The sequence below is a fragment of the Macadamia integrifolia genome, chromosome 11 (genome assembly GCF_013358625.1).
Source record: "Macadamia integrifolia cultivar HAES 741 chromosome 11, SCU_Mint_v3, whole genome shotgun sequence".
Classification (NCBI taxonomy): domain Eukaryota; kingdom Viridiplantae; phylum Streptophyta; class Magnoliopsida; order Proteales; family Proteaceae; genus Macadamia; species Macadamia integrifolia.
In genome coordinates this window covers 23728629-23740979 of record NC_056567.1, presented here as the reverse complement: position 1 = coordinate 23740979, position 12351 = coordinate 23728629, and the positions used below count along the sequence as shown (strand labels likewise).

General features: G+C 38.9%; 1 non-coding gene and 1 pseudogene across 1 annotated transcript; one reads left to right on the top strand and one right to left on the bottom strand.

Moving 5' to 3' along the window:
- Positions 1–5238: 5238 nt before the first annotated feature.
- LOC122093003 lies at positions 5239–11493 on the top strand (annotated as a pseudogene).
- LOC122094561 lies at positions 6957–7063 on the bottom strand. The gene has a single exon (XR_006144876.1). It is a non-coding gene; the product is annotated as a small nucleolar RNA R71 (small nucleolar RNA).
- Positions 11494–12351: the final 858 nt, after the last annotated feature.

Here is a 12351-nt window from a genome sequence, read left to right as displayed (position 1 = left end):
TTTGGTTTTGGTATTTCCCTTATGGTCTATAAGTTTCCCTAGGATAGTTCTTGTATCCTTGGAATTGCCTTTGGGGCCTCTCAATAGAGTATTCTCTATGAGGTTGGGTTTTTCTATACCTAGGCATAGGTCTAGAGTTTTCTTGGGGCCTATAGTGCCTTCTTAGGGGTGTGTAGTAGTAGGCATGGTTAACTCTTGATCTCTCAATTTGAGAGTTGGGTTTCTTCTTTTTCTTGGAGTGACACTGGTTTATGGAGTGTCCTGTCTTTTTACAAAAACTACATTTAATGTAGGAGGTGGATGGTTGGTTTCTTTGGTCACCCCTTCTTGGATTCCCATTTTTAGATGGATTTTGTCCATTATAGCCCAGTCCTTCTCTTTCATTTGGACTCTTCCTTTGAGAACTTAGAAGGTTGTCAAGGTTCTTTTGCCCCTAGGTAAAGGTGCAGAGGGTGGAGTTCAACTTAAAGTTTTCTTCCTCCAGTTCACTTACCTTTGAGGTTAGTGCCTCCACTCTCTTATTTAGTGTTTCAACCTCTTTTCAAGTTTGTTTTTATCAGACTCAATTTTATATTTTCTTCATATAAGGCCTCGAAGGCTTCTTGAAGTTCCTCATTAGAGTCTCTTACTAAAAGTTTAGGTTAAATTTCACATACCTCTTGTTCTTCATCTCCGATGGCCATCAAGGCGAGGTTGGTGACTTCTTCTCCAAATTCACTTTTCTCTTCTTCATCACTTGAGTCCCATGTGGCTGCATAGGCCTTTCTTTTTGATTTATTTGGGCATTCAGTTGTGAAATGTCCAGGCTTTCTGCATTCAAAACAAACTATGTCTTTAGTAGGAATTTCTTTGGATTTAATTTTTGTTTTACCTTTTTCCCCATAGGATTTGTCACCGTAGGATTTGTTCTTGTGTTGGAATCTTCCTTTCTTTTTGAGGAATTTGTTGAATTTTCTCGTGATGAGTGAAATTTCCTTTTCCATGTTGAATTCTTCATCTTCTTCATCATCACTTACTTCTTCGATAGGTTGAGTTGATTTTAGAGTTATGGTTCTCCTTTTCTCAGAATTTGGTTTGTCGGCGTTCAGCTCTACTTCATGCGTTTGTAGAGATCCAAGCAAGTAGTCCAAGGAGATTTTCGTCAAATATTTGGCTTCTTCTATTGTTGTTTTCTTGGGTCTCCAAGCTGCAGGTAAGGCTCTTAAGATTTTTCTGACTTTTTCAGCGTTAGCATAAGTCTTGCCTAAACCTTTAAGATTATTCACAATATCAGTAAATCTAGTAAACATAGAAGTTATCGACTCATTTTTTTTCATAGAGAAGGACTCATAATCAGAAACGAGTTGGTCTACCTTTATTTCTTTTACCTCTGCTGTACCTTCGTGTGTGACAAGAAGCATATCCTAAATTTCTTTAGCCGTGTCACATACAATGACTTGGTTGAACTCTTATTCATTGAGGGCACATTGAAAGAACGTAATAGCACGGAAGTTGTACTGGATGAGGGTGATGTCTTCAGCCGTCCATTCTCCTTCATCCTTCAGTACTGTCTTTCCATCAACTATCTTGGTGATGGTGTATGGTCCATTCTCTATGGCTCTCCATATAAGAATGTTGTGACCACACACAAAATTCTTGAATCTGTACTTCCAGAAAGAAAAGTTTTCTCCATTAAAGTACGGGGGTCTCGAGGCGTTCATGCCTTCAAGTGGTCCTTGGAATGTGGTCATGGTCTTTGACTCACTATTAAGGCGATATAGTCTTAAATAAATTGAGCTCCCGCTCTGATACCAATTGAAATAACCTAGAGGGGGGTGAATAGGTTATACTAGTGGAATTTTACTCTTTTCGATGTATAGGTCATAAGTGTGACTGTAAGTTAAAAACGATGCTGAATAAATAAAATAAGAACAACCACAACACAAGATTTATAGTGGTTCGACTCAATTCGAGTCTAGTCCACTCCCTAAAAGAATCCTCTTGTAAGGTATTCCACTAGTTCTCCCTTTCAATATAGTAGGTAGGGAAGAAAACCTTTACAATCTTTTTACGGATAAGAGTATCCTTACAAATCTCCTTTCCAGGTAGAGAGACGCCTTTACAATCTCTTTTAGAGGTAGAGAGAGACCTTTCTCTTTTTAGGATAAGAGAATCATTACAATCCTAAGTACAGTCTAGAATTGTAAAAACAGAAATTGATAAGAAATAGTGGAATAAGAGGAATACCTCAAGTGTGGTGCAAATGAGAATGAATAATAAATGATGAGTGATGCACCTTTTGTAAAGTCCTCTCTTATGGCTTTGACTTACACAGGAGAGTAGAGAACTTTGATTGAGACTTGAGCCTCTTGTTTGGGATTTGTGTAATAGAATAACTCAAGTAGAAAATAAACTTCTTAAATGCTTGCAACAATGCTCTTAAAGCTCTTTCTTAATGAATAATTAATTAAGAGTGATTTGGGTATTTATAGGTGAACTTAGTGAAGCATTTTAGGCAGGGAATCAAGCTCTGACGGACATATTCTAGGTCCACCGGTCGACCGCCATTAGTAGTCAGTTGACCGCCAAGAGCCGTTGTAGGAAAAATATAGCCATTGGGGTACTTCCAAGCAGTCATCGATCAACCGAGACTTTCAGCCGGTCGACCACCTATGGTCTCGAACAGGTCCGGTCGATCGGGGCTTCCAGTCGGTCGACCGCCAATATGACATGCTCTGTTTTGACAGAATGCTATCATAGTGACCAGTCATCAGTGTTTTGACCATAACTTTTCGGTCTAACTTCAGAATGATCTGAGATTAGTTGCGTTGGAATCAAAACTCAATTTCCTACAACTTATATGAAGGATTCATCTCTTAATACTAATCGTAAGATTTCCTAAAATACGCTTGAGTCAGGTTACTGTGTGTTCCACACCACTTAGAGACTTTTCATACTTGGTCAAGGCATGCTCTATGGTCATTCTAATATGATGCAATGCGCATGCATGAGGTGAGTGCATATAAGTATGTGGAAATTACAAATTACATTAAAAATAACTAATCTATCCTAGTGGTCTTCTTCTTCACTTGAACCTTCCATTCTTTGGCCCTTCATCTTCTTTCCTTCTTGTTTGCTGTTTCATGTCTTTAAGCTTTATGTCATGATTCGACCTTCTAAGGGTTTCTTCAAGCTAATCACACTTTATCAACCAAGTTAAAGACGTATGTTTGTTTGTTAACACCAAAACATGGCAAGGAGTGTGGACATGTTTCCCAATAGCAAGCTGCCCGTTATATGGATTCTCGAGTTCCCCCTCGAAAATTAAAGGAACTATAGAGTTGCCAGTAACCATCGGACACAACCCAAGAACATCCACGACAATGGTGAATTTTATAGTGGTGAAGGTGGCATCTCCATACAAAACCATCCTCGGTCATCCAGGGCTCAACAATATGGGTGCCGTCATTTTTACAAAACATATGAAGGTCAAGTTCCTAGCATAGAATATGATCGGAGAATGCAGGTGAAGCCAACGCAAATCAAGGGAGTGCTACGCCAACTTCATCAAAGCCACGAAAAGTCACTGCCTAGGCCTAGCCCCATAGAGGTTGCTAATGCAAGGGAAGAAGGAAAGATGCACTGAGCTGAGCCTGTTGAGGAATTGCTAACCATACCATTGTGCCAAGCCGAGCCAATGAAGACTATACGGGTTGGAGCCTTGCTAAGTCAAGGACATTAGAAAGTGATTCTAGGTTTTCTCCAAGATAATCTGGAAGTCTTTGCATGGAAATCATCAAATATTCCAGGGATCCCTAGGGAAGTAGCTGAGCACAACCTCAACATCGGAGCAAATTTCAGGCCATTCCAATAAAGACGAAGAAATTTTACCCTAGAAGACAGGCAATAATAAATGAAGAAGTAGAAAAACTTTTGGCCTCAGGATTCATAGGGGAAATCAAATACCCCACTTGGTTGGCGAATGTCGTGATGGTGCCAAAGTCAAATGGCAAGTGGCAAATTTGCATAGATTACACAGACCTGAATAAAGCTTGCCCAAAGGATTTCTATCCACTATCAAATATTGACATACTGATAGATTCCACGGTAAGTCACGAGATGCTCACCATCATGGATGTATACTCTGGGTATAATTAGATCCAGATGAAGAAAGAAGACGAAGAAAAAAGAGCATTCTTGATGGAGCAAGGGAATTTTTGTTACAAAGTAATGCCCTTCGGGTTAAAAAATGCATGGGCCACCTATTAGAGGATGGTAAACCTCATGTTCCGAAAACAGGTAGGGTGAAATATAGAGGTGTATGTGATGACATGTTAGTTAAGAGTAGCACGAGCAATAACCATGTCATAGACTTGAAAGAAGCCTTTGAAGTCCTATGCCAAAATAAAATAAGCAAAACCCCATAAAGTGTGCTTTCAGAGTGACCTCTGGAAAGTTTTTGGGATTTTTAGTTTTCGAAAGAGGGATCGAAGCCAGTCCTTTGAAGATCAAGGCCTATAGAGATGCAGCCACCAAGAAACGTGCGGGAGGTTCAGAAGTTGACAAGCAGTATCATAGCCCTGAACCGTTTTGTCTCCCGATCAGGAGACAAATGCCAACCATTCTTCAAGACCCTAAAAGGAGTAAAGACTAGCAAGCGATTCGAGTGGACAAAGGAGTGCAATGATGCATTCGAAAGCATAATGGCATGTTTGGTCAAGCCACCCCTACTGAGTTGACCCGAGCTAGGTGAAGTGTTGCAAATCTACCTGGCAATGTCCCCTGTGGCCGTGAGCGCAACACTCATGAAGGAAGAAGGGAAACACTAGAGCCCAATTTAATATATCAGCCACATCCTCCTGTGTAGAGTCCCACTATACAAAAATTGAGAAATTAGCATTTGCACTTGTGAAAGCCGCTTGAAAGCTCATACCCTATGTCCAAGCCCATACAGTAGCATTACTCACAGATCAACCACTAAAGAGGGTTCTTTATAGTTTAAGCATTTTTTGTCGCCTCGTAGGTTGGTCCATTGAGTTAAGCAAACACGACATTGAATATCAGCCAAGAAATGCAATCAAGGGGCAGGCACTGGCAAACTTTATCGTAGAATGAACTTTGATGGAGGAAGATCAGGCACAGGAAGATGCCATGTCAGATTGAAAATGGAAACTACACGTCAATGGATCTGGCAACTCCTCTGGAAGTGGAGCAAAGATTATTCTTCTACGCCCCGAAGAGTTTGCAATCCAATATGCAATGAGATTTAAATTTCTAGTAACAAATAATGAGGCAGAATATGAGGCCTTGATAGCTGGAATGAAACTGGCCAAGTCTGTACTGACAGAAGAATTAGTCGCTTATAGCGACTCACAGCTGATGGTGAATCAAGTTAATGGGCAATATGAAGCAAAGGAGGAAAGAATGTGCAAATACCTCCAGGAAGTAAAATCCCTCACTAAATGTTTCAGAGCATTCGCAATGGTTCAAGTACCGAAAGAAGATAACGCCTCAACTGATTCCCTCTCCAGGTTGGTAGCAGCTAAGCGAGCCTGGCTGGGAACAATAGTGTACCTTGAGACACTTGACAGGACAGCTTACCAAAAAAATAAAGTCTGTAATAATGAGACACAAGCAGCCACAACAAGCTGGATGAGCCTTATCATTAGTTACCTAAGGGATGACCACCTTTCAGAAGATCGAGTCGAAGCGAGAATGGTAAAGTGAAGAGCCACAATTTATATAATGCAAGGTGGCATACTCTACAAAAGGTCTATCTCAAGACCATTGTTGAAGTGCTTGGGACCAAAACAGGCGGCAAACGCTTTGAAGGAAGTTCACGAAGGGATTTGTAGAAGTCACATGGGAGGACAAGCACTGGCATATAAAATACTACACCAAGAGTTCTACTGGCCTAACATGCAATAGGAAGCAATGCAGTTCATGTGACAATGTTTCAAATACTAGATACATGCCTTTATGCTCCATGTCCCAGCAACAGAGCTAAGTTCAATCATATGCCCCATCCCATTCTCAATGTAAGGAATTGACATCCTTGGACAGTTTAAGAAAGGCAGGGGGGAGTAAAATTCCTCATTGTAGAAATCGATTATTTTTCCAAGTTGGTAGAAGCCTATCCTCTGGTCAAGATAACTGAATGGGCCATGGAAAAGTTCATACGAGATAATGTCATTTACCGCTTTGGCTTTCCTAAAATTCTACTAACTGACAACGGGAAGTAGTTCAATAATCTAAAGTTCAGGCACTTCTATGAAGGGTATGGAGTTAGCGTCCGCAACACTTTGGTGGGATACCCACAAACGGATGGACAAGTAAAGAAAGCAAATCTAACTCTACTTGAAGGGATCAAGAAAAGGCTAGACCAACTAAAAGAGAATTGGCGAGACCAATTACTAAGTCTCCTGTGGTCCTACAGGATGACAATCATAAATCCAACACAGGAGACACTTTCAAGTTGGCATACCGAACTGAAGCCCAACACCAGTGGAAGTCGCACAAGTCTCTTTCCATGCAGCATCCTTCGAGGAGGCACGTAATAAGCCCTACACTCTCTTTAAAACCTTTCAATATGGGAGACCAACAACAAAACCTTCCACCTAAATCTCTGAAAGATAAGTTCTACCCTACTAAAGCAGCCCAACCTTCGTGCATAGTTCTACCCCAAGCCCTGGATAATAATTTTGAGCTCAAATCTCAATACATCACTATGTTGCCCCACTTTCATAGGCTGACCTCTAAGGATGCATACCTATTTCTAAGGGAATTTGAAGAGGTATGTGTTCTAATTAAGATCCAATAGCTTTCTGATGATGCTGTTAAGCTTAGGTTCATCACTTTTGCATTGAAAGACCAAGCTAAGAAGTGGTTGTATGGGTTACCCATAAATTCCATAACCACATGGGAGAAATTCACAGTTGCCTTCCTTAAAGAAGTTTTTCCCAACTCACAAGACCAATAAACTTAGAAGTGATATCCTTCAGTTTAGGCAAATGCCTAGTGAGTCTTTTTCTAAAATTATGGAGAGATTCAAGGATCCACTCCAAGAATACCCTCACCATGGCCTATACTTATGGCATTTATGTCAAATAATTTATGAGGGTATTGATTATCCCCAACTAAACAAATGATAGAGTCTATATGCCTTGAGGGATTCACATCCTTTACAGATGAAGGTTATGAGAATTCTTACTTGACTTAGTTGACAAAACCCGTGAGTGAGAATCAATCCAAGATAGCGAAAGAACCATAGGAGGAAAAGGATATTTTGTGGATGGGTTAGTAGCCAAGGAAGCCTACTTAGATAGCCTTATCAAAAGGATTGAGGCTATTGTTCCTAGAGAGCCATCATCAATCAATTTGGTTAAGATGTGTGCTTGGTGCTAGTCTCCTGGACATGTCATAGAAGAATACCCCAATACCTCAGGGGGCACTTCTAATGAAAGTGTGAATGTCTTATATCAGAATAATCCATATAGTAGCACTTACAATCCAGGATGGAGAAATCACCCAAATTTCTCCTAGAACCAGAGCAATCAAGTAGAGCCTTCCAATTTCCATAATCAATGTCAATCTGAACCTCAAAGGCCTCCCTTTGCACTACATCCTTTCGCCCCAAATACTTTTCCTAGGAAAAATGTAGGACCTCAGGCTAGTTTCTCTAGGCACCCTCTCCTATCATCTTATCAGCAATCCCTTGGGTCTACCAACACTCGAGAGACAAGTAGAGTAAGTGATTTGGAAAAGAATATGGCCCTCCTCATGACAAGCCATCAAAATCTTACAAGAGAACTCTCCCAAGTTGTCTCAATTTTGCATAAGAGGGAGAAAGAAACTTTTCTTAGTCAACCAAAGCCTAACCCTAGGCATCAGCCTGTGCACCAACTAATGCATGATTGAATGTAGTACGAGGTCAGACCCAATAAGGGCCCTCCAACTAATGCCATGATATTTAGGCCCTTAAGAGTGGCTGAGAGTACCAACAAAGTGTTTCTAAATCTTCCTCATCTATTACTCCTATTAACTCTCCTTCTGTTGAGGATAAAAGTGTGTCTCTTGTTCCAGGTTCGTCTAATGAACCTAAAGATTCTTCTGAAACTAAAGATGATTTAGTAGAGAAAACCAAAAATGATTTTTTAAAAAAAGGACATATCCCTAATAGCTATGATGTTCCTCCTGTCCCCTTTCCTAATCATTTGGTAAACAAAAAGAAGGTTGCTTCCATGGAAAAAATTTTAGAAGTCTTTAAAAAGGTAGAAGTGAGCATCCCTATTTTGGATACCATATCCCAGATCCCTACCTATGCAAAGGTCCTGAAAGATTTATGTACTCAGAAATGTATCACTAATGTGCCAAAAAAGATGTTCTTAGAATGTAACATTAGTTCCATAATTACTCAACCTATAGCCACCAAGTATAAGGATCCAGAGAGCCCTACCATAGCTTGTGTCATAGGCAGCACTTACATTGAGCATGTCTTACTTGACCTTGGCGTAAGTATGAATCTTTTACCTTACCATATGTATAAACAACTAAGATTGGGAGAATTGAAAGCCACTGAAACTATTCTTCAGTTGGCAGATAAGTTTGTTAAGATTCCTAAAAGGATGGTTGAGGATGTCTTACTGAAGGTGGGAGAATTTATTTTCCCTGTTGATTTCATTGTGTTAGATACCAAGCCTTTCTCAACAAAGGATGAGATCCACATAATTCTAAGAAGACCATTCTTGGCTACCAGTAATGCATTAATCAATTTCAGAATGGTTTCCTAAGGTTATCTTTTGGCAACCAAACTATTGAGTTTAACATTCTTAGGATAGGTAATCAACCACATATGGAAGAAGAGATCAATATGCTTGAAGATTTTTTAGATTTTTCTAATGATTTAATTACCAACTTTGATATTGATTTTCATTCAGAATTCCAAGAGTGTATGGATGAGTTGGAAGATGATAGTGAAATTTTCTTTTCTAAAGTCTTGAGTCTTCACACACATGTGAAGCCCTTAGGAGCCCTTCCTAATTTCATTCTCAAACCTTCCATAGTTGAGCTAAGCTAGATCTTAAGAATTTACCATCTAATTTGAGGTATGCTTTCCTAGAGCCTAATCAAACTCTTTCAGTAATAATTTCTTCAAATTTAACTTCTAGTCAGGAAGAGGAATTACTTAAAGTGTTAAAAAATAATAAAGAAGCCCTAGGTTGGACCATGGTTGATATCAAGGGTATGAGCCCTTCTATTGTGCAACATCATATACATCTTATGGAGGATTCTAAACCATCTACGGAACTCCAAAGAAGAGCTAACCCAATGAAATAATTTATCCTATTTCTGATAGCCAATAAGTAAGCCCAATTCACGTAGTGCCTAAGAAGTCTGGTGTGACTGTAGTTCCCAATGCCAATAATGAACTAATTCCAATCCGTGTCCAATCAGGGAGGAGAGTGTGCATAAACTATAGGAAACTTAATGCGGTAACCTAGAAGGACCACTTTCCATTGTCATTCATTGACCAGATGCTAGAGAGGTTAGCTGGATATGAATACTATTATTTTCTTGATGGATATTTTGGCTATAACCAGATCCCAGTTGCTTTAGAGGACCAACATAAGATCACTTTTACGTACCCATATAGAGTATTTGCTTATAGGCGTATGCCCTTTGGGCTTTGCAATGCCCCTACTATGTCCTAACGATGGATGATGAGCATTTTTTTTGACATTATAGAAAAATTATTAGAAATATTTATGGATGACTTTTCAATTCATGAGAATTCTTATTCTGAGTGTTTTCACCATTTTTTCTTAGTTTTGAAAAGGTGCATATCTAAGAATTTAGTTTTGAATTGGTAAAAATGCCATTTTATGGTTAAATTTAATATTGTTTTAGGCCATGTAATATCCAAGTAGGGAATTAAGGTAGATAGATCCAAAGTGGATTTAATTGATAATTTACCACCTCCTCAATCTATTAAGGACGTCCGGTCTAGGGCATGTTGGCTTCTACATAAGGTTTATTAAGAACTTTAGTCAGTTAGTTCGACCTCTTACTTCACTATTTGTCAAAGATCAAACTTTTGAGTTTTCTAAAGAGTGCTTAGAATCCTTCAAGCAACTTAAGAAGGAGTTGACCAATGCACCCATTGTTCAACCACTAGTTTGGACTGAACCTTTTGAACTGATGTGTGATGCTTCTGACTTTGCTATAGGAGCAGTTTTAGGTCAAATAATTAACAAGTTGTCCACTGTCATTTACTATGGTAGTAGGAACCTAAATGATACAAAATTCAACTATACAACCACTGAAAAATAATTTTTAGCTGTTGTGTTTGCACTAAAAAAGTTTTGATCTTACTTGGTTGGGTCACATGTGGCAGTGTATACTGATCATTCCACTCTTAGATACCTAGTTCAGAAGAAGGATGCCAAAGCTCATCTCATTAGGTGGGTTTTACTTTTGTAAGAGTTTGATTTAAAAATTAGGTATAAGAAACGAATTGAAAACCTAGTTACAGACCATTTATCCCGGCTTCCCGATTCCTTGATTGTTGATTCTCTAGTCAACGAGAATTTTCCTGATGAACAGTTACTTATAGTGTCCAATGAACCTTGGTTTGCTGATATTGTCAACTTCTTCGTCTTAGGTGTGACTTTGGATCACTGGTCCACCCAAGATAAGTATAGGTTTCATTCCCAAGTTAAGTACTTTTTCTGGGATGATCCTTATTTGTTTAAGATATATCCATATCAGATTATCCGACGATGTGTTCCTGATTGTGAGCAGCATTCCATTCTCTCTTTTTGTCATGATCAGGCATATGAAGGCCATTTTAGTGCGAAGAAGACTGTGGCCAAAGTTTTACAATGTGGATTCTATTGGCCTAGTCTCTTCAAAGATGCTTTTGTGTACTGTAAGTTTTGTAAAGCCTGTCAATCTTTATAACGTGTGACCAAGAGAAATATGATGCTCCTCAACCCAATTCTAGTTGTTGAGATTTTTTATGTGTGGGGTATTGATTTTCTGGGACCATTTCCTAATTCTTTTGGCAATTTATACATCTTATTATCTGTAGATTATGTTTCCAAATGGATTGAAGCCATTGCCTGTAAATCTAATGACCACAAAGTGATGATCAAATCTATGAAAGAGCACATTTTCTCCCACATTGGTACACCACGTGCTATTATTAATGATAGGGGTGCACACTTTTGCAATACGCCTTTTGAGGCCTTGATGAAGAAATATAGGATCACCCATAAGCTGGCTACACCTTATCATCCTCAAACTAGTGGTCAGGTTGAGGTATCCAATAGGCAGATTAAGCAAATTCTGGAAAAGACTATCAACCCTAATCGTAAGGATTGGTCTAATCGATTGGTGGATGCCTTGTGGGCATATAGAACTGCTTATAAGACAGATTTGGAACAATCACCCAACCATCTGGTGTATGGAAAGGCATATCACTTACCGGTTGAGTTAGAACATAAGGCGTTTTAGGTTATCAAACAGCTGAATTTTAATTTGTCTACTGTTGGTACTCATAGAGGACTTCAACTAGCAGAGTAGGAAGATATTAGGAATGACACCTATGACAATGCTAGGATTTATAAATTGAAAACCCAGTGTTTTCATGATACATAAATCCTTAGGAAGTCTTTCACTCCTGGTGATAAGGTTTTTCTTTACAATTCTTGGTTGAATATTTTTCCAGGCAAGTTGAGATCCCGTTGGAATGGTCTTTATATTGTGCAAACTGGTTTTTCTCATGGTTCTGTTGAGGTTTTGAATCCTAGCACATATGCAATTTTCAAGGTCAATGGTCAGTGTCTAAAACCATTCTTTGAGCTTCCTACTACCACTAGTGAAGAGATCATGGATCTCCATGAACCTCTTTACACAGATGACTGACTTTTACCCAGGTATGACCGCCTTGCATTGTCTTTGCTTTTAATTCTTTCCATGCATTGAGGACATTGCATGACTTAAGTGTGGGGGAGGGAAATCTGTTTTTTTTTTTTTTTTTTTTTGTTTAGTTGTTTTTCTTTCGTTTTTGAGCTTGCTACGGATGAAATCCTACTTTGGCTTTTGGTTAATGATCATACCATTCAGTTGCTTGATGTATGAATGTAGGAATTTTTTATTAAGATACCCATCTTGAACTCAAAAAAACCCTATTGAAAAAAAAGAAAACAAGCCTATGTCTTGAGATGGGACTCCCTTTTGAAAAATAAGAAACCCTTGTTTTATGGTGTTGGACCATATGTAAGTTTGTGGGTTCCTTGTAATCTTGATTTGGAGTTGAGATCTTCTTTTTAGATTAACATGTGTTGACAAATACACAATTTTAAATAAAGT